At 43.2% G+C, this 23,007-nt stretch overlaps 1 protein-coding gene across 6 annotated transcripts in view; it reads right to left on the reverse strand.

The window, feature by feature from the left end:
• Window positions 1–23,007, reverse strand: part of fgfrl1a (fibroblast growth factor receptor like 1a) — a 335,558-nt gene that overhangs the window by 131,079 nt on the left and 181,472 nt on the right. The window lies entirely within an intron of this gene.

Genomic DNA, 23,007 nt, shown 5'->3' on the forward strand with positions numbered 1-23,007 from the left:
AAACAGTCAGCATTTCTGATCAAGATCCTTCATCGGGACTGGAAAAGAAGGGGGAATACACCAGAATAATAAGCTAGGTGGTGGGGGGGGGGGGGGGGGAGGAAGACAAGCTAGAAGTTGATTGGTGAAGCCAGGTGGGTGAAAAAAGTAAGGGGCTGGAGAAGAAGGAGAGGAGAGTGAACCATGGGAGTAAGGACAGAATGAGGGGCAACAGGATGGATACTGAGGCATCGTCTTTTAAAGATGTCCTCAGTGCTGGGGAAGCAAATGCCCATGATAGAGCTAACTCAGTCTACAACCCTCTCCGGCATTTTCCAATCCTGTGCCGTAGCCCCTCCAACATCTGCAGAAATTTGCTGGAGTTTTTGGTGACTTACCAAATCTCCTCAAACTCCTAATGAAATATAGTGGTTGGTGTGCCTTCTTCATAATTACATCAATATGTTGGTCCAAGATAGATCTTCAGAGATGTTAACATCTAGGAACTTGGAACTGCTCACCCTTTCCACTGCTGGCCCCTTGATGAGGACTGGGGATGTTGTGCTCCATCAAATTCCCCTTCCTGAAGCCCACAATCAATTCCTTGTTCTTACAGACACTGAATGCAAGGTTGTTATTGCGACATCACTCAACCAGCTGATCTATCTCGCTCCTGTACGCCTCCCACTCACCATCTGAGGTTCTGCCAACAACAGTTGTGTCATTGTTGAATTCACTGTGCCTAGCCACACAGTCATGGGTGTAGAGACAGCAGAGCGTGGGTGAAGCACACATCCCTAAGGTGAGCTAGTGTTGATTGTCAGTGAGGAGGAATTGGCCCAGTAGCAGGAAGCAAAGAATAATCTTTGGCTGACTTCTCTCCATCCCTAAGGCTGGTGTTTCACAGGGCTTGGTCTACAATATTTTGCTTTGACATGACATTCATTAATGACTTGGATATTAGAGTGTTCTCTGCTCCCTCCTCCCATGGGTAGAAGATACAAACGCTTGAAAACACATACCACCAGGTGCAAGCACAGCTACTACCCCTCTGTTACGAGGTTATTAAATGGCTCCTTATTGTGATGAGATGGACTCTCAATCTCCCGTTCCATTTCGGGAAGATCTTGCACCCTATTGTCTACCTGCACTTCATTTCCTCTGCACCTGTTACACTTTATTCTGCATTCTGTTATTGTAATCTACCTGGTTATATTGATTGGCTCTCATTAAATAAGTTTTTTTTAAAACAAGGACTGACTTTCCAAAATCTTTCTGAAGTTTCTTATATAAAGAATAAAACTGCAGGTTTCCTGTTGCAGAAACATTTAACAGATTTCTCGTTATTATACTTCCACGTGGTTGTTAAGTCCTGTAGGAGGAGGAGTAGAAGGTGAGAAGCAGAAAACAAAATGTCACCTTTAGGCAGAAAGTTCTCATATAAAAAGAATATTATATTTTTATTCCTTCTGTTTGGTTAGTCCCATTCAGCCATCTCCTTGTGTCGCTATTTTAGATAGAGATGAAAGCCTGTGGTGATGTCTGTTCAAACTTTAGTCAGTGAAATTAAAGCTATCACAGTTACTAACTGGCTCTGAGCCTGTGGTATTCAAATTTAATATACCCTGATTTTAAAAATATAACTGATGGAAAACCCTGCACCCCACCCCAGTCAAAATTTAGTTGGTCGATTAAGGGATGCTTTTCTCTCAATCAGAAGCTTTCATATCTATTTTCCTACTCCACCACCTTCCCGCCCCCACCCCCCCCACACACAATGTTCCTCTCAATTTAACCTTGGTCTGGCCACCGATGAACAGAACAAATCATCCAGTCGAGCATACATCCTCAAGAATTCACCGTTAAATGGCTGAGTGAAGAAAGAAAAGCGTCTGGAAACCATCTTGCATCCTTGAAACAAGTTAACCATTTGTTTCCTCTGTTTAGGCTGGGGTTCACACAATATCCAGTTCCCTTGCAGACCACATTGAGAGATCTGTGTAAAGAAGTAAGGTGCATCCCATTCTTAATCGTTAGCAACCAGGATCACTTCCTTTGAGATGTTTTGTCTTGTATGAGCAAAGGTGTGTTTGCCTCGTTACAGAGACTGGCAACTAACCTTTGCAGATTCAGCCAGGCAGAACTGCCTGTTCATACTCTGGCTCCTCACTGACTGGACCTTTACCTGTCCAGTCCAAGGGAGCAGTCTCAAAGTGATTCAAGTCAATGTAGTCCGCAAAAGTTATATGTTTTAAACGTTCAGGCAGCTGGGAACAGGGAATCACTGCTTTTGGTATTTAAATAAAGGAACTGGAGACATTTAGTTTTTTTTTAGACATTTGGAGACATAGCACAGTAACAGGCCCTTCTGGTTTAACGAGCCTGCACAGCCCAATTACGCCCATGTAACCCATTAAACTACTAACCTGTACGTCTTTAGCAGGTGGAGGAAACCGGAGCATCCGGAGGAAACTCCACACGGTCACAGGAAAAATGTATAGACTCCTTATGGACAACGGCAGGAATTGAAGAAGGGCAATTGGCACTTTAATAGCATTACACTAACCACTGTGTTGCCATGCCATCCCCAAATAATGCTGGATTATATTTACAGTCTATTTGAGATCACACCAAAAGTCTGAACGAGACAAGGATGTTTAAAGCATCAATCCCCCTCTATTGCATTTTACTTACAATGTAATTTAAAAAAATAAATCAGCAATATAAAACTACACAGAAAATTCTTTCAATCAGTGCTACTTCCAAATGCATCTTTTTTTAATGTATATACTGTAATAAGTATCCACTACCAAGTAAAACAAGGGACAAGGGTGAGTGGGGACACCATCACTTGCTGGTTCACTTCATACCCATTCTGACTGGGAAATGCATCATCAATCCCTCAAGGTTGCTCGGTCTAAATTCTGAAACTTTACTTTACTTTACTTTATACTTTATTGTTGCCAAACAATTGATACTAGAACGTACAATCATCACAGCGATATTTGATTCTGCGTTTCCCGCTCCCTGGATTACAAATCGATAGTAAATATTAAAAATTTAAATTATAAATCATGAATAGAAAATAGAAAAATGGAAAGTAAGGTAGTGCAAAAAAACCGAGATGCAGGTCCGGATATTTGGAGGGTACGGCCCAGGATCAGGATCCGTTCAGCAGTCTTATCACAGTTGGAAAGAAGCTGTTCCCAAATCTGGCTGTACGAGTCTTCAAGCTCCTGAGCCTTTTCCCGGAGGGAAGAGGGATGAAAAATGTGTTGGCTGGGTGGGTCGTGTCCTTGATTACCCTGGCAGCACTGCTCCGACAGCGTGCGGTGTAAAGTGAGTCCAAGGACGGAAGATTGGTTTGTGTGATGTGCTGCGCTGTGTTCACGATCTTCTGTGGCTTCTTCCGGTCTTGGACAGGACAACTTCCATATCAGGTTGTGGTACACCCTAGGAGAATGCTTTCTACGGTGCATCTATAAAAAATCCCTGCCAACAGCTTTGTGGGAGTACCTTCAACAGAAATACTACAACAACTGAAGGCCATACTCATCACCAGCTTCTCAAGGGCAAACATGGAAGGACAATAAATACTGGTCTTGCCAGTAAAAAGAACCAAGTACCTTTGGGACAGGTGGATTTCCCACTATATTAGCACATTCAATAGGTTTCAATTGGTACATTTAATGTCAGAGAAATGTATACAATATACATCCTGAAACTCTTTTTCCTTTTCTTTGGCATACAGAAGTCTTGTGTATTTTGCAAAGGGCTCTTTCTTGATCATCCAAAGTGTTCAGTTTAAACAGGGCCATGCCAAACAGCTGTTAGCTTATTCATACTTGACAAGAGTGTATTAGATTGTTAACTAGTTCAGCAATGTAACACTGCCATACTGGGGTACACACCCATTCATCATTAATGGGATTGCGTGTATGTTGACTGAGCAGTAAGTAACTATATAGAATTAAACCCTGATTAGGTAACTCAACTCTCACCTACAACTGGGGTATTAAATTAGAGACAATCAAGTATGAATGTGTAGATGCAGGAAGGCAGACTGAGGCATTGCAAAGGTGAAAGCACACAGTCCTGTCACGTCTTGATATGCGATTGGCTCCTTTTCTCTTTCCAGCTACTTCCCATTTGTGGTTTTGGAAGGAAGCAGAATAAGCCACATTCCCATTGATTATACATTTCCCATAAACAGCAAGATTATGTTCAAAGCTGTGTCTGTCACCTTCCTTTCTTACTGCTGAAGAAATTTCAGATGTGGAACGCTCTTAAAATTACCCATGAGTATAACCGGAATTGACTGGGAGTTAGTGGAGTGCAGATGCAGAACATCAGTGGAGTGCAGAAAATCAATAGCGTTGTATAAACTGAAGTCCTGTATGCATACCTTACCAGCTATGCGGGGCCAACCATCCCAGAAAACCAGGCACATGATCTGGTGATAAACCCTTTTCCCCTTAACTCACCAACACTTCTGAAACCAACCTTGCAAATGTCATCGTGCCAAACATTTGATTTCACAATTTAACCTATAATTCTGGGGCGAGCAAACGGTTAAATTCATTTGGGTTCTGTTTGCCCATGCAACTTGCCTTGTGCAAGTAATTAGAATGCTACAAAGAATATAGCCATATCTTTGTTGATAGAGCACACACAGTCATCAATAGCCTTCAAACAGTAACACTTTGCACTAATGAGCAATGTGGATAAGGCCAAAATACTGATATTTTTTGTTTTCTTTTTCTGCCACTTTTCTATCAAGGCTTCCATCATTTTTTTCTCCTTGTGTGGAAGTTCCATGCAGAAGAACAACTCAATATATTGTTTCTGATACATATTTCACAAGGCTAATTGTGTTATTTATATGCAGGTTGTGATTGATAGAGCAGAGACAGACAGAGGGGGACAGTTAGAGGGCAGAAATACAGTCAAGTGACAAATGCCAACAGTTAAAAGGGTTGGCGACAAGTGAGAGCAATCAGGAGTGTGGGCGCACACACTCACACACACACACAGAAGCACAGACTCCCACGGCCAATCAGAGCATTCGTACGAAGCTGGAATTTCTGTCCCACTGCGTGCTGCCCTTGTGCTGCTGTTGTGTAGGTGAGATGGTCATCTAGCTTCTCATGGGTTGTATGTTTTCCAAGAAGATTTTGCAAGCAATGCAGTGGTCTTTGTTAAGGTGATTCCCAAACAGCTGTCTAACAAGGGACTCCATGAGCCTTTCCAAATTTACTGAAACAAACCGCAACAGACACAATTCAGTGAATAACAGGTTTTGTCTACACAAGATCTGTTGGCCTCCCTGTGCAAGGAGATGCCTGCAACTGAATGCCTCTAAGTGGCACACTCCAACGTGCTAAAGTACACACTGGAGGTCACACTGAATCCCAGTGGAGAAAGACCACAAAATAAGGTCTTTCTGCTATTGGACATGAGGGGTTGAAGCCTGGATAATAATACCTGAGACATATCACGGAGAGAAAGTTTGGGAAAGAAATATTTGTAATATGTTGACATATTGTAAAGCGTGTGAGCAAGTGTCCTGCTGTGTTTTTTACAATGAATTAAAATAATATCAAACCCCATCTATATAACTGTATGTTATAAATAAATAATGCATTGGGAAGAAATAATTAGTTCCCATATTTAAGACCGTAAGACATAGGAGCAGAAGTAGACCATTTGGCCCATCGAGTCTGTTCTCAACCACATTCTTCCTGCCTGCTCACCATAACCTTTGATGCCCTTGCTAATCAAGAATCTATCAACCTCCACTTTAAATATACCTAATGACCTGGCCTTCATAGCCGTATGTGGCAATGAATTCCACAGATTCACCACTCTCTGGCTAAAGAAACTCCTCCTCATCTCTGCTCCTAAAGGGATGTCCTTGTATTCTGAGGCTATGCCCTCTGGTCCTAGTCTCTCCCACTACAGGAAACCCCCTCTCAATGTCCACTCTTTCTAGGCCATTCAATACTTGATAAGTTTCAATGAGATCCTCCCCCACCCCCATTCCTCTAAACTCCAGCGAGTACAGGCCCAGAGCCACCAAACGCTCCTCATATGTTAACCCTTTCATTCCCAGGTTCATTCAAGTGAACCTCCTCTGGACCCTCTCCAATGTCAGCACATTCTTTCTTGAATAAGGAACTCAAAACTGCTCACAAATACTCCAAGTGCAGTCTGACCAATACCTTATAAAGCCTTAACATTACATCCTAGCTTTTATATACTAGTCCTTTTAAAATGAATGCTAACATTGCATTTGTCTTCCATACCCCCAACTCAACCTGCAGGGAATCCTGCACGAGGACAACCAAGTGCCTTTATATCTCTGATTTCTGAATTTAATTCTCTTGACCCAAGCAGCCTAACCATTTTGGATTGAAACTGGGTTGATCCTGATCTGAATAATTTGGGGGGCAGTATGGCACTGTGTTTAGAGACCAGCAGTGAGTACTGTTGACTTGTCCTCAGTCACTAAACAAACTTACTTCAGAACAATGCACCATTGGTGATTCCTGTGAGGAAATTCTTCTAGGATAGCCCCACCCACAATATACATTGAAGCTGACTAAGCCACAACCCTTGAGTCACCAACTGTTAAAGCTGTTAAATACAACAACACCAGCATTCTAAAGAAACAGAGGCTAATTTTTCAAATGTATTGTTGGCAAACCTATCCCAGCCCCACGCCAATGTGGTGGATACAACAATAAGCCACTTTATTCAGGGTTCAGCTGCAAACATAGCCCGCTTCCTAAGAATGAATAATTACTAAAGCTAAATTTGATTCAATGGAAATAAGGATTGGGAGAGCTGTGAATATACCTGGCAAATTCCAACCATCCACTTTACCCGACAGCACCATGTGAAAACCTATCCCTTCATTTGATCTTCCCAGGATCTTTAATCAGCAAAGGAAAGAACTATCATTCACGCACAAGCATAGTCAAATATGTTGCCAGAGAAGCTCTGAAGCATTTGGAATGTAGGAATCAAACCTCTGCTTCGCTGCAGACTCAATGGATGTGGGGAGGGACCGTTCCCATGAGTTTACCCCCATTGTTCCTCAATTCATTTTGCAACAAAAAGCAATAAAATGGCTGGATGTGAACCAACTGGGTCAAATCTGCTGCATTTGGATGATATCTTAACTGGCTCAGACAATGGACCCCTGATACAATCAAGGCGATCTAAACTACAGTTTTAAAAGTCATTCTGTGTGTACAATGGCCCAACAAAGAACCAGTATTTTTCCCCCGTGATATATTGTCTGCTTGCACAAAAGGAAAACACTGCAATGCCTGGCAGAGGCAAATGAAAGGGGAGAGAAAGTTCCCATTAATTTTCAGTGAAAGTAGGGAGTCAACTTTGATCCTTCGTCAAGACAGCTTGGAGTGCTGGCCAAAAAAAGCTGATTGTGAGGAAATGATTATAACTTAAAAAACAGTCACCAAAAAGAACACGCATTTTGCAGGTTCCAGACAAGAGCCAGTCCTGGCATTGTGTGTCGGTGTCTGTGTCTGTGTCTGTGTGTGTGTCCATGCGCGCACTTCCTTACTCCTGTGAGGCAGAATCTGTAAAAACTAAAGAGGAAAGAACATCCATTGATGGAAAAGCTATCAAAGTCAATGCAGTTTTATTTACTTGCGGGAGTATTTTGTCTGACTCTTCATTGTAACCCACTGGGCCTTTCTAAAGACAATGCAGAATTCCGTCTGTTCTGGCTGACCAACTATTTTCCCTTTCCCCTCCCCGTTTCCTCACATCCTACAACCAATGCTCTTACACTTTCATTCCTACGAGCAGAACATGACATCATCCCTATTTTTGGATTAATGAGCCAATGAGAATGACTGTTACTGACAAAGAGCATTATCACAGATGGGGAATATTTTTGGAACTAGATTCTAAATTCCCATGCGCCCCCTGCTTCCTATTCCAAACATATCCTGGCTGAAAACATTCCTTGGATTTTTTAAAACTATAGCTTCCTTTGGACAAACCCACTGTTGTCCGTGCTGCACCAGGGATTCGTTCCCAATGCTGTCAACTGCAGTTTGGAATCTGCACTTGAGATAAGGCTGGAAAAATCAGATTGGCCTTGGGGTGCTCTCGTCAGTGGTCCCACATCATAATTTTAGGCAGACAGCTCTCTTGAATATCAAAATACCCCATACAGTGTGACACCAAGCAGAGAGCACTTACAGTACAGAAATCTGCTAAGCCATTATAGGAAGGAAGTTCTGCCCGAAGAATGGGATTATGGTTTGCAGATGGCTAGTTTTGTTAAATCAGTCATTAATAGAAGATCACACTATCATAGCACTTAACGTCCACAATATTTCTTTTGTTGCTTTGAATACAGCAGATTTTAAAGCACCAAGATGTGTTACTCAAAACCTCCAGGGAGTGTAACTCTTCCTTGTGGAGTAGACACCATAGGCTGAATGGCCTAATTCTGCTCCTGTGGTCTTTATCAATCAAAATGGTTCCTCTAAGCTGTGCTGATGACATCAATCTTAGTTATTGTGAGGTCTGGGAGACACGTGCCTCCCATTGAGAAAGTTTTGTTTTATTAAAAACCTTCATTGTAAATGTTGTGCACAAAGTGCACAATTGACATTTCAGGCCGAGACCCTTCATCAGGTCCTGATGAAGGGTCTCGGCCTGGAACATCAATTGTACTCTTTTCCATAGATGCTGCCTGACCTGCTGAGCTCCTATTGTGTGTGTTGCTTGAAAACGCAGGGTGTCAGGATCAGAGGCAAGGGTTGGCCTGATTCCACTCGCTCTTCCGCAATGTTTTCCCCTGTCCCTGCAGCACTGAGGCTGTGAGACTGCTCCGGCTGCTATGCACTTCGTGTCTGCGAGCTTCGCGGTGATTTGCCCTGCTGTGTGCTGAACTGAGGCCGAGGCTATGGGCCTGCTCTGGCTGCTCCGGGATCCGGGTCTATGGACTCAGTTTGATTCGGGATGCTGTTGGTTGCTTGTATTGTTTGTAAGATTTGTGTTTTTTTTTCCTCTTTCTCTGCACATTGGGTCTTCTTTCTTCATGTGCCTTGCGTGTTACACGCTTGGGCGATCATGGCTCTCCACATCGAACGATCCCTTGCAGCGTCAATGATATCTCGCACATTTAGATTTGTTAGTCCTTTCGCAATGCCCATATATTTTCTTCTTTGGCGCACTGGATATTGCTCTTTTTTAAATTGGGTTCTCTCGAGTGTCTTGCTTTGTGACTGCCTGTAAGCAGACAAATCTCAGGATTGATCATTTATACATGCTTTGATAATAAATGTACGTTGAACCTTTTGAATCCTTTGAGATGTTTGATTCCTAGTTCCAGTCACCAGCACTTTCCACTTGTGGAAATTTGTTTCAAGTTTCATATCCCACAACCGTGACTATACTTCAACACGACTACAGGAGATCAGCCGGTATCTTGAAAGGTGCTACAGAAATACATGGCAAGTCCTCTCATCACTTCAAATTTCTGTCTTTTGCACTTACCATGAAGGTTAGGATGTGTTGGGGTACAGTTCATTGGTGACAGCACATCACCTGCATGTAACCCACTCTAATGACAATAAGTTAAGAAGGAGGCAGCAAGTTACCTTGGGGTGAAAGAAGCAAAAACAGAGTGTGATCCTACCATCTATTCAATATGAACACATAGAACACAGACACACGCACACACATATACACGCACACAAGGCTTACACATGTGCACGCACATGTGTACATAGGCAGAATTGTATATGTTAAAGTCAAAATACATTTATTATTAAAGTATGTATACTACATACAAGCTTGAGATTTGCCTCCTTATGGGCAGCCACAAAATGAAGAAACTCAATAGAACCCATTATAAAAAAGGCCAATCAAACACCCAATGTTCAGGAAAGAAAACAAATCGTGCAAACAGCAAAAGTAAGCAGACAACTGAAGTTCAGGAAAGCGAATCCATAGCCACAAAGTCAGTCTCAGTTCAGTACAGAGACGAGTAAACCTCACGGAGCAGCGAGCTGAATCAGCCCAGCCCTCGCCTCCAGCTCCGACACCCCAACCTTTTCAATCTGGCCCGAAACTTAAATCATCCAAATTTTGGGCTGTTCTTCACTCTGGTATCCGGGTCCTGACACCTCAATACGCTCTCAGGCCTAGGCCCCACTGTCGTGATTCGGCCCGTATCTGACCTCTCCTATTTTGCCCGATGTTTAAATCATCAAACCATGGGTCTTTCTCGCTCCCAGGCCCACAAGTGAGCACGTTGCAAAAAAAAATGCACACACGTATGTATAAGCGTGTGAATTCATACATACACAAGCATGCATGTTCACACACACGCAGAGGCACATATGACAATGCATACACATATGCACGTGAGCTTGCACATTCAAACTTGGACGCGCACACACAGATATTCCTCCAGAACTATGTAGAGTCCTTAATTAACATCAGTGAGTCCACGTCTCTTATCCAGCACTTAAGAAGCTCAATGCATACAGGACACAGCAGCCCATTGGATAGGCACCCTGTCCACAAACATTTCTTTACTGCACCACCAAGCAGTAACAGCAGTTTATATCACCTGCAGGATACTCTGCAGTAACTCACCATAACTCCTCCAGCTAGAAGGACAAGGACAACAAAACCATGAGGAACATCACCAGCTGGAAGTTGCCTTCCAAGCCACACACCATCCTGACTGGAAAATATTTCACTGTTTTTTCCCCATCAGCAGGTTGAAATCCCAGAATTGTCCTCCCAACAGCACTACTTACCCACAATTAAGGCACGGCAGTAGTTCAAGAATGCAACTCACCACCATCTTCTCAAGGTCTTTTAGCAATGAGCAATTAGACACTGCCTCAGCCTGCAAAGCCTATATCCCTCTTTGACTAAGCTTATCAACACTCCTCTCAAAATGCAGTTTAGTTTCGAGTTCTGCATAATGTACACCTACAAAGTGCTTTAGATTTTTTTTTACGACATAAAAGACTTCATGCAAATGAAAGTTGTTGTTGCTCATGGAGACGTAACACTGTGAAGAGTAATCAGATCAGAGTGGCACCTCAAGACCTTTCCCTTGTGTAGTGTTGAAGGCCATAATATCATCCTAGCTCTGATAATCTCAATACAGACTGAGATGGTTGGCACAGTACTGAAGTTGCCTTCTAAGACATCAACGAATACCCACTTTCATTTCTGCCTGAACGTCTCTGGAAATATTTCTAAATTTCTTCTTCTGGCTATTACAATCTTACTCTGCTCCACTGAAAAACTTCGTTTTTTCCCCCACTTATACACCTTGAAAGAAGATAGAACTTGGCAAATCTTACAGTTCAGTTAATCAGTCAATTGTTTGGTATTCTTTTTTATTTTACTGTACTAATACTAATTCTTGGAACATTTGATATTCCTTTATTTCTGCACTTAGTTGCAGAACAGCCAGTCTAGCCATTAAAATCATGAAGACCAACAAAGCACCTTTTGTAAGCAGTTCACTTCAAGGCGATTTTTCACAGATTTAACTGTGTTTGAATCGGTTCCAGGGAAAATATTATTGTAATTTGAGGTTTCACAATTGTAAGGCTCACTATAATAAAGTCAGTAGAAAAAAAAACTGCTTCAGAAAAGATTTAAGCATTGTAAGAGTTGAGACATTTTGGCAGAATTGCTAAAAGCTGTTATTATTTTCATTTTATTAATACAAGATTCTGCACACATACCTTTCATTTTTCTACACTTGTATTTCATCAATCAGAAACTGCCTGGATAGGACCAGGTAGGTGCAATTGTACCCGTCTATCCTTCATGAACTCAACTGCATCTGCCCAGCTCTGAGTGGGAGTTTGTTCATGATGGCTCCGTTCTCAGGCAACTAAGTGACAATCATATCCTGGGTTGTAGAATTAATTTTAAAAAAGCACTTCAGATGTTAGAAATCTAAGATAAAAACAGAAATTGTTGGAACCATTCAGCATGTTAGGCAGCATCTGCAGAAAGAGTAATAGTGTTAATGTTTCCGCTGAAACAGAAAACAAAAACATGTTAGTTTTAAATTCCATGGGAATAAGGATTAATGACAACTCTAGCCTCACCCTGTCAGAGAAGGTCCCTTTACCCTATCCTTCCCCCCAAACCTCTCTAATCTTAAGATTCGCTTATTTTCTCTCTTTGCCAGTTCTGCCAAAGAATCATTGACCTGAGGTGATAAATCTCTTTCTCTTTCCAAAGATTCTGCCTGACCTTCTGAGTGGTTTCAACATTTTCTGTTTTGATTTAATGATGGTAATTTGATTGAGACAGCGATGACAACACTAATTTAAAAAGCCAAACACCACACAGAAAAGGGAAATTTGGAAAAAAGTTAAGAGAAAATTGGTATTCACCTCCTATCAGTAAAAGCTTCCCATTTTGGCTAATCGTCTACACAAAAGTATGCTTTTTACTTAACCTTTGCTTTAAAACGCTCTGCTACAATATTTAAAATGTTGTAATTGCCTCTTCTGTCTTGCAGCATGCTGTAATGTCCTTTGTCTACCTTTTTTTTTCCATGAGCATGCTGTGTTGCGTGCAACCTGGTTTCGATATTTCTCAAATTGTAACCGTGACTATACTACAACAGGAGTTAATGCTGAAGAAATGCAGCAAGTCTGTTAACATCTGCAGAGGGAGAAAGAGAGCTAAAGATTCAGGCATAATTAACTTCGCTGGAAGTTAATCAGTTGTGAAGGTCTTTCGGACATTTGTGGTTCTAAAAGGTAGAATTGCTCCTCTTTTTACAAGCCAATAGAAGCTTCTTTTCCTCACCATTCCAACTGGAACATGAAGCTGATGAACACATTTACAATGGAGCACCTTCTCCGACCTATTGTTGCACACAGTCTGTTTCCTGTTTCATTCTGGTTACTAATCATGTATTTCTTGACTTCTAATTCAGGTAAACTAACCCTGTTATCATTACACAGTGTGGTACCTTCCCACATGGGAGCGATACCATTTGTGGTGAGCTTGAATGCCAATAAAGACTTTTTTTTTGCTTATGTTATTTTGTGCGATTCAATACCTTATTTCTGTTTCTATAGGTCTCTCCGACAAAGCAGATCATCCATCATCGCCTGATCTGGGCCCCATATCTAGGGGTACCAAGGAGCAAAAAGATAGTTGAGTGCATTTAATGGTTTCTTTTCTTCAAATCTGTCCAGGGAAGCAGTCAATCCTAGCCTGGCATTCCAGCCACAACCTTGTTCCTGTCACCATGGCTGCCACCTTGCTTGTTCTAAGTGCTTTACAAGGCTGTCACTTGGGAGACAGAACACATGCTTTTGATGAAACAGGAAAGATATTGTCACCATGGGCCAAGAACATCCAAACTGTTTTCCTAATCTGGCGAGAAGCCACTGATGACATTCCCAGGCAAGAAAATCTACACGTCCTGTGTCCATTCCAGTTATCATCATCTCAAATGGATCGTAAATCATAAGGAAACCAAACTGTGGCTAAAATAAGCCATCAGCATTTAACAAGCCACAAGTCTTAACTCAGTAGATAATGGCATCAATATGTGTGCATGTGTGTGTTAGAAAGGACAGGGTATGTCAGAGTATGCTGTGTGAGAGTGTGCATTTGTAAGTGCTCTTCTTCAGAGAGAAATTGTGGTTGTGTGCATGACCAAGAATGTGAGAGTAAGTACTTCTGTGTGCTGTGTATGTGTATGCATGTGTGTGTGTGTGTGTGTGTGTGTGTGTATCTCTGAGTACAGGTGTAGTTTGTATACATGTGTGCTAGTATGTTTGCATGAGTACTATATGAAACTTTGCATACGTATGATTCTGCACTTGTGCATTCTCACTTATGCGGCTGTCCGCCCATTGAGAGGATACAGCAGGTAAAATCCATTTTAAAAATATTTCTTGAAGTTCAGTCTATCTTTCTATCTTTGCCCTTGGGAATGTTATGGAATCTAAGTGGGTAAATGGAGTTGAGCTACAGATCAGTCCTGCTCTAAATGAATGGCAAAACACACTCAAGCCACTTAATTCTCCCTGTTTATATCTTCTGTTTATTATGATAATCTGACTTTAGACCCATTTTGTGGCCCCTATTTAATCATTTATGATTCTGTGAGGTTTCCGCTTCGGACAGGAGGCATTGTAGATGGGATGTTCTCCCCCTCTCCAATCATGCCGGAAGAAATGCCTTTCCCCCAGGTTTTCAAAAGAGGTACATTGCTGGTACTTCTCAAGGGCAGGAGAACGTGCTGTCCTGTCTCGGCAGAGTAGAGAGCGAGTTCTGCTTCTCAAATCTCAACAGCAGATAACAACTGAGGTGTAAGTATTCATTCTGCTCATCAGACCTACAGAGATATCTACAGGAAACAAGGATACTGATAGGAAGCTGCCTCAGTTCTGGTGGGTACCTGGTTCTCTGAGAACACGGCGGTCAGGATGTTACTGCCAAGTTATTAGCAGAGAGGACGATCTGGGGAGTGATGTGATAGTGACTTCTCCCTTCGGTTTCACTCAATATTGATGATGGTACTCAGCTTTTCTATCCACGGGCAGAAGTGATGGCAATTACAGGAATGTTTATACAGTCCACTGTGGTAATTCCTCCGGCGGTCTTGTTTAAAAGATCCAACAAATAATTTCCAGATGCTGCCTTAAGCTCAGTGCTTGGCTGACATTACCACAAAGTGATCCAGTCACCGAGCTCAGCTTTCCAGCTTGGTGCACCAGGTTGTGTTCGGAGGTGCGGTGAAGAACCAAGACTATGGCACGTAATGGTGCAGCAGGTGGTGCGGCTGCCTTACCACTGTAGTGTCCTGGGTTGAATCGTGGTCTCTGGTGCTGTCTGTGAGGCATCTCTCTCTCAGGTGTTCCAGTTTCATCCCACATCTCAAAGGTGTGCTGCTTTTGGGAGGTCAAATGGCCGCTGTAAGCTGCCCCTGCTATGGGCACCTGGGTGGATGGAGAATTGGGCGAGTTGGTGAGCATGCGAGAGAGAATCGATTGCCAGGAAATAAGAGGGAGGACAGGTCTGATGGGTTTAAAACTAGTATATTGGTATTGGTCTGTTATTGAAACATCTACCAAGACACAGTGAAAAGCTGGTCTTGCATAGTGTTTCTACAGATCAGATCATTACACAGTGCATTGAGCTAGAATAAAGTAAAACAATAACAATGCAAAATAGAAGTGTAAAAGCCACCCAAAAAATGTGGAGCAGATAAATAATAAAGTGCAAGATCATAACACGATTGATTGTGAGGCAAAAATGTCCATCTTGTTGTAGAAGAGTTCCACTCAAATGATTGATAATAATGATATAGAAGCTGTCCTTGAGCTTGGTAATACATTCTTTCAGGCTTTTGTATCTTTTACCCGGTAGGAGAGTGGCACTCACGTTGGCGGGGTCTTTGATCATGGTGGTTGCTCTACTGCAGCGGTCCCCAACCACGGGGCCGCAAAGCATGTGCTACCGGGCCGCGAGGAAACGATATGATTTGGCAATATGAGTCAGCTGCACCTTTCCTCATTCCCTGTCACGCCCACTGTTCAGCCATTACGCATGCGAGGTCATTACCCGCCGTTATCCATGTCAGCGCGGGAAGGAGATCAAATCCTCGAGCTTGCAAATGATGGTGGGCTGAAAAGTATTTTTGACATAATATCTCTGCCGGTATTCTGAATCAAAGTCAAGGCAGAGTATCCTGAGATAGCCACGAAAGCACTGAAAACATTGCTTCCATTTCCAACATTTTTCTGCAAGCGGAGTTTTCTGCAGTGAATGCAACGAAAACTAAATTGCAGAATAGACTGGACGTAAGGAACCCCCTTCGAGTATTGCTGTCTCCCATCACCCCTCGATAGGACCGTCTTGTTGCAGGGAAACAAGCCCAGGGCTCCCACTGATTCAGCGATATTGGTGTGTTGCAATGATTTTATATATTCATACGGGGAAAATATGTGCTGTGTGTTTAATATCCAAACGTTACTTAAAATGTTATGATGCTATTGACTTACTTATGTAACCATATAGCAATTACAGCACAGAAACAGGCCATCTGGGCCCTTTTAGTCCGTGCCGAACGCTACTCTCACCTAGTCCCACCGACCTGAACTCAGCCCATAACCCTCCAATCCTTTCCTGTCCATATACCTATCCAATTTAACTTTAAACAACGACATCGAACCTGCTTCTACCACTTCTACTGGAAGTTCGCTCAACACTTACTTCAAGCTCCCCTGTCCTCCCCTGATAATTGACTTATCACTATATTCATGCCAGGAAAATATGTGCTGTGTGTTTAATATTAAATTCGTTAGCTAAACCCTTTTAGAAATGAAATTGAGTGTATTAGCCGCTTATCACCAATATTCCGGTCGTGATTAACACCCCCCCGCGAACAGAATCGCCAAAAACGATCTGCAGGAAAAAAAAATTGGCAGGTACACACATGCGCAGGTCACGCGTGCGCACTGGTGCCGCGCAAGGCTTCATGGTCATTGTAGTCTTTCCCTGGGTAAACAATGTATTTGACTGCTACTCTTGTCCGTTGGCAACCCCACCCCCGGTCGGCCGGTCCACAGTGCAAAAAAGGTTGGGGACCTCTGCTCTACTGAAGCAACAAGAAGTACAGATGGTAAGGAATAGGCATCAAGAGGAGACTGGTTCCTGTGCTGTGCTAACCTGTGTCTACAACCCTCCACAGTTTATGCATATGTCAACAACTCTCTGCAGTTTATGCATATGTCAGCAACTCTCTGCAGTTTATGCATATGTCTACAACTCTCTGCAGTTTATGCATATGTCAACAACTCTCTGCAGTTTATGCATATGTCGACAACTCTCTGCAGTTTATGCATGTGTCTACAACTCTGCAGTTTTTTTGTTGTTGCCTTAGCAAGCCGTTAAGCATCCAGGCAGAATGCTACAGACATGATAGACTGAATGTCATATGAAAATAGACAAGAACATGGGTCAGCGGTGAAGCTAACAGAGTTGCTGTCTTGGTGTACCTGTGTTTAGTTCTCCTGTGACCACATGGATTTCCAACCAGTGCTCCAATTACCTCCCACGTCCCAAAGACGTGCGGGTCTGTAGGTTAATAAGCCGACGCAAATTTACCCTGGTGCCCTGAGACACCCTGAGCCAATAGGCTGGTCCTGGACTTATTTCATAATTTACTGGCATAATTTACATATTACTATTTAACTATCTATGGTTCTATTACTATTTATTATTTATGGTGCAACTGTAACGAAAACCAATTTCCCCCGGGATCAATAAAGTATGACTATGACTATGACTATGTGTGTTGGTGAGTGCTGAGACCTGGGGCGAGTGAGTGAGAATGTGAGGAAGATATAATGGGATACAAATAGGAACAGTGTAGATGTGCGGTTGATAGTTGGCTAGAACTGGGTGAGCCAAGGGATCTGTTTCCGTGCGCTATGACTCTCTGCCTCTCGGAATTCCTGTACTGTATGCGGAACAAAAGTTTCCCCAAAAAGCTATAGATCAACAAAGGTAGATCCCGCCTAAAGGGTGCAGTGGAATAATCCATTTCGGAACTCTTCTCTTCTTGACATGTTTATTTTAAAATGAAGGAGATAGTTTATGTCACTCCTCTCCTGAAGAACAATGGAAGCATAAGGCTACATCCTGGCCAGGACCACTGCGTAGTTGCACCGTGCACATTAAACTTCCTACTGTCAAGGCCAGTTAGCTGACAGGGAGCAGTTTAAAGGTCACTGCTATTCCCAAAGCAGGTCCTAGCCTAACAATATCTCTGGCCCCAATAATTCTGCTTTTAATGTTTGTTTTCCTAGATTATACCATACCAACCCCCCCCCCCCACCAGAAGCACTTTTTTCTGTTAAGTGCATTAACATCTGGCTTAACAGTAGTTCCCAGTACAAGAAAATGGGCTCCAAAATAAATGACATTTTTCTTAAGCAAGATGATGCTGGGAAAGAAATTATCTGACTGAGAGAGTATAGATCTAAGGTGAGAGGTGACTCCTGAGGGGTAACTTCTTCACACACAGGGTGGTACATATATGGAATGAATTGCCAAGGAAGGTGGTTGAAACAGGTACAATAACATAATTTAAAAGATATTTGAACAAGTACATGAAAAGGAGGGTTTTAGAGGGATATGGAGCAAATGGGACCAATGGAGGGCAAAATGGAAGGCATGAGAGAGTTGGGACAAAGAGACTGTTTCCATACTGTAAGACTATGACTATGATCTCCTTGTCCACTTAATATCTCTTGGAAAAAATAAACTTGAAACAGTATGCAAGATAAGTTTTTCATTGTATCTTGAGTCTTGTGGACAATAATAAATCAACACCAATAAGCGAAGGCCAATAATCATGGTATTTTAAAACAAAAAGATGGCATTTAAACTAAAATTCAAAAAGAGGTGCAGAACTGAATCAAGCTTCCAAAAGTAAACAAGTTTTTGTCACATCAGAGCTTAAACTGCAAAAAAAATCCAAAGCATGAAGCAAACCAAATTTAAACCAGAGCTGGACTTAACCCACTAATAGCCCAAATATCAAACTGGTAAAACAGTGGCCAAATATTTACTTGTATATCACTGCACCAAGTAACCATACCAATATGAAACGAATTCAGTTCTGCCTCAAACCCACATATTTCTGGTTTTAACACAGAGAGGGCTAATACTGAGTGACATGCAGGCCTAATGTCATCTAAATGCTATACTAAGTTTCATTGGTTTAATTTTAATAAGCTTTCTGTTTTAATTCCACAGACCTAAAGAAACTCAGCAGCTGTTAGTAATTGAGAGAGACCCACTGCATAAGGTATGAGTTGTTGCTACACTGCATGTGGTGAGAGGAGGAGGAGGAGGAGGAGGTTTCCTCCAGAAATTACTCACCTTATCCAGGCCTGAGATCTGGCTGCTCCCCACTAATCATTGACAGAACCCTCGGAGAAGCCCCATATCACCATCTGTCACCTGACAGGTGACATGGACCACCATCACATCACATGATCAGGAGTTTCAACCATCATCACCCATCACAACACAGTCACCCATCACATCGCTGTCACTCATCACACCACCATCACCCATCTGACCACCATCACCTATCTGACCCCAACACCCATCTGACTATCATCCAGTTGACCACCAACACCCATCTGACCTCCATCACCCATGTGACCATCATCACCTATCTGACCATCATTCATCTGACCACCATCATCCATCTGACCACCATCACCCATCTGACCACCATCACCCATCTGACCACCATCACCCATCTCACCACCATCATCCATCTCACCACCGTCACCCATCTGACCACCGTCATCCATCTGACCACCGTCATCCATCTGACCACCGTCACCCATCTGACCATCACCCATCTGACCACCATCACCCATCTGAGCACCATCACCCATCCCACCATCACCCATCTGAGCACCATCACCCATCTGACCATCACCCATCTGACCATCATCCATCTGACCACCAACTCCCATCTGACCACCATCACCCGTCTGACCACCAACACCCATCTGGCCATGACCCATCTCACCACTATCACCCATCTCACCACCATCATCCATCTCACCACCGTCACCCATCTGACCACCGTCATCCATCTGACCACTGTCACCCATCTGACCATCACCCATCTGACCACCATCACCCATCTGAGCACCATCACCCATCTGAGCACCATCACCCATCTGACCATCACCCATCTGACCACCATCACCCATCTGAGCACCATCACCCATCTGACCATCACCCATCTGACCATCATCCATCTGACCACCAACTCCCATCTCACCACCATCACCCATCTCACCACCATCATCCATCTGACCACCGTCACCCATTTGACCACCATAATCCATCTGACCACTGTCATCCACCTGACCACCATCACCCATCTGACCACCGTCACCCATCTGACCATCAACACCCATCTGACCATCAACACCCATCTGACCACCATCACCCATCTGACCACCATCACTCATCTGACCACCATCACCCGTATCTCCACCAGCACCCATCACACTACCATCATCCATCTCTCCACCGTCATCCATCCCTCCACCATCACCTATTAACACCTATCGACTATCATCACTCACCACACACCTGGCTATTTATCACACAAAACCCCGAACTACTGTAAGACCATAAGACCCTGACCACCAGCACTAACCTGACCACCAGAAACTACCAATCACCATACTGCCTGGAGACTCCAACCACCATTATCCATTCACTACTAGCGACCCCTAATCGCCACCTGTTGTCCCACAGATACATTTGGCACATCACTGCAATAGGATTGCCTTCCATCTCCAGGATTAGGTTCCTCCAAGCAGCTTTAGGCTTACTCCTGTGATCAATATGCTCACCACTCCCCATGAAATCTGGCCCCACCTACCCTATGCTTTCTCTCTGTGCCACTTACCTACCCAGTTCTTTTTGGCCAACCCTCATGATGCCTGCTGTACTTGATTTTCTGTCACACCACTAGTGTCCTGCCCAATGTCATCCCCATCCCTTCACACAAAACTCAAAGTGACAGAGGTGTACAAGCTGATAAGAGGTATAGCAAGAGACACCTTCCCAGAGTACAAATGGCTAATTTAAAGATGATTGGAGAAAAGTATAAAGGGGATGTCAGATCTAGTTTCTTTACAGAGATTGGTAAGTGCATGGGGTACTGCTGTGGAGGCGGTAGAGGTGGGTACATTAGGGGCATTCAAGAAACTCTAAAATAGCACATGGATGGTAGGAAAATGGAGGATTATGTAGGAGGGAAGGGTTAAATTGAACAGAGTAGGTTAAAAAGTCAATACAACAATGTAGGCTGAAGGGATCTGTTGTGCTGTTTTGTGTCCTACAAAGAAGAAGTCATCACCCTGACACAGTGGTGTCAAGAAAGCAAACTCTCCCTCAGTGTCACAAAAACAAAGGAGCCGGTTGTGGACTACAGGAGGAATGGAGACAGTCTAACCCCTATTGACATCACTGGATCTGGGATTGAGAGGGTGAACCTCTTTAAGTTCCTCAGCATACACATAACCCAGGATTTCACAAGGCCTGTACATACCGGCTGTGTGGTGAAAAAAGCACAACAGCGTCTCTTTCACCTCAGAAGGTTGAAGAAGTTTGGTATGGGCCCCCAGATTCTAAGAACTTTCTACAGGGGCACAATTGAGAGCATCCTGACTGGCTGCATCACTGCCTGGTATGGGAATTGTACTTCCTTCAATCGCAGGACTCTGCAGAGAGTGGTGCAGACAGCCCAGCACATCTGTAGATGTGAATTTCCCACTTGTCAGGACATTTACAAAGACAGGTGTGTAAAAAGGGCCCGAAGGATCACTGGGGACCTGAGTCACCCCAACCACTAACTGTTCCAGCTGATACCATCCAGGAAATAGTACTGCAGCATAAAAGCCAGGACCAACAGACCCTGGGACAGCTTCTTCCACCAGGCCATCAAACTGATTAACTCTCGCTGATACAACTGTATTTCTCTGTTATATTGACAGTCCTGTTGTAAACACTATTTATTACAAATTACTATAAATTGCACATTTCACATTTAGATGGAGACGTAACGTAAAGATTTTTACTTCTCATGTATATGAAAGGTATAAGTAATAAAGTCAATTCAATTCAATTCTATTCACAAAGATTCAAGCTCCAGACTCAGCATTAAAGAATGTCTCTGTTTGCACTCCCTTTCACCTCGTAGTACTTTTTGCTCTCTGTGGTCTTTCCCTCATCACCGAGCTGATAATGCCTTACTCCTCCGTCCTCCTGGCTACTTGCCCATCCCCACTTCGCCCTTTTGCTTGCACTCATTGCCGCTTTTGTCCACCCTCCACGTACAACCTGGTCTTACCTGAAGGCAACTCAAAGTTCAATCTTTCCTGGATATACATTTCTCCCTTTGTGAATTGATTTTTTTAAAATACATTCCCCATCAGCTCTACTGAAAAATAAAACAGATGATCTTAATGTTTCTTCAGGCATAAACGAGTTAACAAATACAGGAAGGAAGCTGTCATACAATAAAAATTGTTACATTTTAGGCTTGCAAGGAGCTAACATGAACTCCAACTGTGCTGCAGTACAGAATCCCTTCCTGACCTCCCTCCGCAATGCCTCATTGCCGTCATCTTTCCTCTGTCCTCTCTCTTTATGAATGGGAATCCTGCTGTTCTCACTTCTTCCTTCACGGCCATTGACTATCCTCAATTGTTCCCCCGCCCCGGTGCTTATTCCTCACCGTCCTCTCATCTCTCAGCTGACTCTGATCTGCAGCCGTACCCGCGCTGACAGTCTGCTGTCAGGATTCCCACGGGAGTCTCACGCCTGTCAAGAGGGTTGTTTTACAGCTTGAAGCGTTCCAACTCATCCACTGCAAGGTCAAGGTGAGCAGCTTTTTGAAACAGTAAATTGCAGCAACCCATGCTGCTTGGCTAACTTGGCTACTCCTCCACTTCGCTAATATCTTGGAACGTGGGCAGCTGGAGGTAGTGGTACTCAGCTTTATTGCCTAGATTTTGAATAGATTTACAGGAGCAAAGTAATTATGCAAGTCCTGCAAAAATAGATCAGACCTAAGGTTTCATTACATTGGAAGCATAAAGGAAAATAGAATAGTGCAGGATGGTGTATGTGGAAATTTTATTATAGGGTCCTACAACATATAAGCAGTTCCAATAGCCCACCAAGAATAGAAACATCTACAAAAAGGGGTGAATACAGCCCAGTCCATCACAGGAAAAGCACTCCCCACCAGTGAGCACATTTACAAAGAGTGCTGCCATAGAGAAAGCAGCATTCATCATCAAGGACCCCCACTATCCAGGCCATCATTTCTCGATGCGGCCATTAGGAAAGAAGTACAGGAACCTTAGGTCCCACACCACCAGGTTCAGAAACAGTTATTACCCCTCAACCATC

Source organism: Mobula birostris, chromosome 4 (genome assembly GCF_030028105.1).
Source record: "Mobula birostris isolate sMobBir1 chromosome 4, sMobBir1.hap1, whole genome shotgun sequence".
NCBI lineage: Eukaryota > Metazoa > Chordata > Chondrichthyes > Myliobatiformes > Myliobatidae > Mobula > Mobula birostris.